At 32.2% G+C, this 5036-nt stretch overlaps 1 pseudogene; it reads right to left on the reverse strand.

The window, feature by feature from the left end:
• Positions 1-6: 6 nt before the first annotated feature.
• LOC126900634 (uncharacterized) lies at positions 7-603 on the reverse strand (annotated as a pseudogene).
• Between the last annotated feature and the right edge of the window lie 4433 nt (positions 604-5036).

Consider the following 5036-nt stretch of genomic DNA (forward strand, 5'->3'; position numbering starts at 1 on the left):
TATTACAGATTCATCCGGAAATTTAAAATCAAATAAATAAATGGATTTAAAACAAATATCAAGAGCTTTTATGATACTTTTAAAAATATATCTAACGCCATCCAAATATAGGAAAATCTCATTAATTGATGTTATATTTTCTCCAATACAAAATATAGTGGGCTGGATTGATTTTTTTGATTTTTTCAAGTTTTCAATATGGTCTTCGACCATTTGAATTGTAGATCCAACAAAAATAACGGATTCTTGTGAATCTCGAATAGTGAATTTTATAGTTGTTTTCTGCTTTGTTTTTGGGTCAATCTTAACAAGTTTATTAATTGGTACAAAATACCCATGCAGTGCCCAAATAATACCAGCATCTCTTCCGTCTAAAAAATAAATACAATGTAACGTAAATGTTGATAAAACTACACATCAAATTTTTTTTTTTACTCTTACTTTCAGATATTTGATTGTTCATTCTGATAATTTCAATAAGTTTTCTTACATTTTTGTCTTTAACGTTAGAATTAAAAGAAAGGAATAACAACAATTTACTTATATTTTTTTCCCAATTTTCTAAAAGGTCGCCTTTTTTTCAAAAGCAGCCTCAAAGTCCATGTCAATCTGAAAATTTAAAAATAATAAATTCTTGTTCACTTAATGAATAAAATTTTCAAATTTACTAAACGGTAACCATTTGCTGTTTTATATGCTGGCCATTTATCAAAGATGTCTTTTGTTGTATATTTTTTTATAAAATCAAGGCGTGAATTAAAACATGCCTGCCATGTTCGGTCAAGTTCCTCATTACTTAAATTGTCATATTTTAATATTTTTATATAGTTCTCTGAATCTACCTCTGGTTCTAAAAAGTATTATTTAAAAGTTTTACAGCTTTAACTTTATCTATTCCAGAAATAAAATATTATTTATATTAATATATATATTATAATTGCAATATACCTGAGCATTTTGAATGTCTACTAAACTTTGCAGAATTGACAGGTGATTTCTTGTCTACCCTTCCAAGAGGTCCAGATACAACTTTAAATGACGTTGCTAAATTGTAATACTTATTATAGATTCTACCCCGTTTAGAAGTTCTATAATACTCCTATAAAAATTAATTATATGTGAGTTAACAAACTTCATTACTGCCTAGAAATATTATTATATTAGTAAATATTAATAAAACATTATTATTATCTTAAAACAAAAAAAAAAAAAGAAATTACCATAATAGATTTTTTTTTGGAAAAATTTTGATTTGCTTTTTCTTAAAACAATGTTTAAACATGATGATTTTTATTTTATTTTTTTGTCATTAAGTGATTATTAGTTGAATAAAAATTATATATTACCAGTGTCTCAGATGGGAATCTTTCCAAAATTTGTTGTTCTAACTGATACATTTGAAGAATCTGAAGACGTAGAAGGGACGTTAAAATTAATAGGACAGCAATTGCTGTTATGTGTTGAATCTAAAACAATATTACTGCTACTAAGAGAACTACTTGGATTATTTTGATGATGTCTCATGACATGTCTCCTAAATCTTGTTAATAGAATAAAACCTTGGCCACAATCATTGCATCTAACGAATGAATAATTATTCAACTCGTGCGAATTTTTTAAATGAACTATTAGATTTTCAATATGGTCAAAAGACAATTTACACATGAAACATATCATTTTAATTTCAGTAGAGAATATTGACCAAAGAATTTTTCGGAAGTTTAAAAAATAGTTGAATAAATATAACAAAAGATCAATTTAGTTTAAATATCATTTAAAATATAATAACGTCACTTACCTTGTTTTCTAAGTAAGTTCTCCTAAAAATTTTAATTTGTTCTTTATTTTTTAACACTGCACAGTTGTGTATCTAAACAAGTAACAGGTCAAATGTAATGCTAGCTGATGCTTTGATACACCGTTAAGTTAATTTTGTATAAATGACAAGCGTATTTTCCAAATGACAATTGAAATTGTTGTATCAATGAACTCTTTATCAATATAAAAAAATTATGTAATCGATATAATATTGATAAAAAGTCTTCTTAACTATTACAAAAAGGTTCGTAATATAAATTAACACAGTTGTAATATTAACGAACAATTGTATTTAACATGAATGTCAATCATAAATGTTTTCTTCTTAATAAAAACCGTGTTCATAAAATCAATAAATACAGTTATTCATATAACAAACACTATTATTGATACAACGAAACTCTACGTAATATCAATAATTTTTATTCATTATTCTTAGGAATGACTGATTTGTAATATCAATAAACATAATTTTTGGTATAACGAACTTTTTAAAAAAGTGTCGTTGTTATATTGATAAACGCGAGTTCGTAATATTAATAATCACCTGTTCGTAATATTAATAAAAAAGTTCGTAAAATCAATAAACTTGATCATTTTTGGTCAATAACCGTTGTTTATTAATATTATAAACGACTTTTTTTTCAGTGTATTTAATGAAGGAGAATATCATCGGTTTTGTTTACACCCGCGCGTGACGCATATCTGTCATAGGTCTTAGGGACGTTTGTGCTGATCAGGCAATAGTGTGGTATTGAAATGCTAATGTTGGTGAAGGATGAATAATGTGTACGTTACAGTTCGCCCTCCCCCGATAGGATTCGTCTCTGAATCTTTTAAAAGAAAAACAATACAGTGAAAAGGGAATTGTTGATAAAAGTATATAAATCCTGAAAATAAAGGTAATGTTATTGGTTGATCAAGGAAGTACAGTGTCATCATAGCACAAAACCACTTGTTGTTTTCGATGACCATACTCATAGGTTCGCAGGCTCTTGAGCCTTGGAGGAGCTTTCAATAGTCAGCTACCAAGCGGTTCCTATGAGAAGCTCTGCCCTGTCGTCGGCTTCTTGATAAGCCTCGGGGCACCAAAGATTGGAAACCTTTTGTTCACGTGGTTTGTGTAAGATGGACAATGTTTAATTGCATTTAAAAATTATCAGGGTAAAAGCCAACATTGTAAAATTAACCTTATGCATGAAAAAAAAAAAAAAAAAAAAATTAATAATAATAATAATAACACTAATAATGTAGGTATAAAGTTGATAATTAATGTAGTTAACATTTAAAATGTATTTGAGCTACTTTAATCTAATGTAAGTAGTCAAAATGTTGTCAAAAAACCAGGCTTACATTTACATAGGTGTCTTAGTTACTTTAATCATGCATAAGCAAAAGTTTAATGTATAATGGACAATTGATTTAAGAGGAGAGAAAAAAAAATGTGATCTCATTCGTAAAAGTCAGATCCAGTTAATATACGCGTAATGAAAAAAAAAAGTTTTACAATAGCGAGTTCTTGAAGTGGCAGACTTGTGCTTATGTTTCTTAGTTCAAAGTTTCCATACCTAAAAAAAAAATATATATATATGTTATTAAGGTAGCTGTGAAAACAGCTGTTTAATTTGTCGAGATTGTTTCCTTTATTGACGTTTGAAACTAACTCATTTATTAATAATATATATGTGTACGCATCACTACGATATACCATAAAAAATAGAAAAATGCTTTAAAAAGCGTACCAATTGTTCGCGACTTATTTAATGTACTCGCTATGAATTATATGGAATAAGCAAATGTATGAATGAGAGCTAAACAAACGGTGTAAACGTGGGCGGATCTCTTAATAGGTTTTTTTTTTGTTTTATATTTATGCTACTATGTTTATTGTGGGCGACTGTGCGTGAGATAAAATCAATTATTATTTATAGAAAATTAAATGAAGTTAATTAGATTTTTATAAAGTATAAAATATTGGATTATTGTAGATTTAAAATTAAATATATAAGTTTTCAAGTCATACCATAAGTTGATGGAAAAGCCATAACGTGCGTGTTAATAATGAATTTGCGATGTAAAGATAAAATACCAATAGTTGCCATGTATAACTGAAAAAGAAAAAAAAATAATAATGATAATAATATATTTATAATAAAACAAGATGTAGTATAAATACACTCATAATGTTATACATTAGAGGACAGGAATCACGTATTAATTTTCGGTGCGCTGCCTATTAAAATACTTCGTTGGCCATTACGCTTCATCAGCAAAGTCGCTTGGTGTTAAGATCGAAAGAATAGTGTCCTGTGAATAAATAAAAACGTCCAGGAAAAGCATCTGGAAAAAATAAAATCATCCGGGAAAAAAAAAATAAAATCATCCGGGTATAAATAAGATGTTTGGCGAACTATGGAAGTTAGATGTTAAACGATTGACATTTAAATTGAATATGGTAAAAACTGTGAGTAGGGTGAAAATGGGGATTCTAGGCCCTCTCCGCTTCACCCACCCACCCATCCACCGTGGTAATGGGAAGAGGGGCGGAGGGGGAGTAAATCCAACGTAAACTAACATAATACAATGGGAGGGGGAACGATGATGTAACCCTTTTTTTTTTTTTTCACGACCGGCCTACATGCGGACCGCCCCGGAACTACCGTTAGGTATTGCCTCAGGGCGGCCCATGCCGTCTCTAAAACTCACACCACCACGTTGTGAATCAGCCCGAAATTAATCAAGAGCTGATTCACAACGTGGTGTGGCCTCCCCCGTTAGCCGGATCCCAAAAGTCGGGATCCGTTGCCCGGGTTGCACCACGTGGAGGTGGGGGCAGGACTTTGCGAAGGGGGCATAAAATAATTCACAAACATATAAGCACACTTATACCTAAGGCACCGGCCTAAACCAGCGCCTTAGGTCCTCCTGTACCGGGCGGCGCGGCTGCCGCTGCCTCAGGCGTTCGGCTTCCTCCTTCCTTTTCAGGACGGATTCTGCGAACGCCTGGACGAGCCTCCACGCCTCCCGGCTTCCCAACATGAGGTCCACCAAAGACCCGACGCGGATCGTGGACCCCAGACGGGACTCCAGCGAGTCCCGTTCCTGGGCCCACGCCTCGCACCGGAAGAGGGTGTGCAGAGCGTTGTCTGCCTCTCCCGGGCGATCCTGGCAGTGGTCGCACGTCGGCGCGGCTGCCCTCCGAATACCGTGAAGGTATT

This window comes from Daktulosphaira vitifoliae, unplaced genomic scaffold (assembly GCF_025091365.1).
Source record: "Daktulosphaira vitifoliae isolate Bord-2020 unplaced genomic scaffold, ASM2509136v1 Scaffold_3, whole genome shotgun sequence".
Lineage (NCBI taxonomy): Eukaryota > Metazoa > Arthropoda > Insecta > Hemiptera > Phylloxeridae > Daktulosphaira > Daktulosphaira vitifoliae.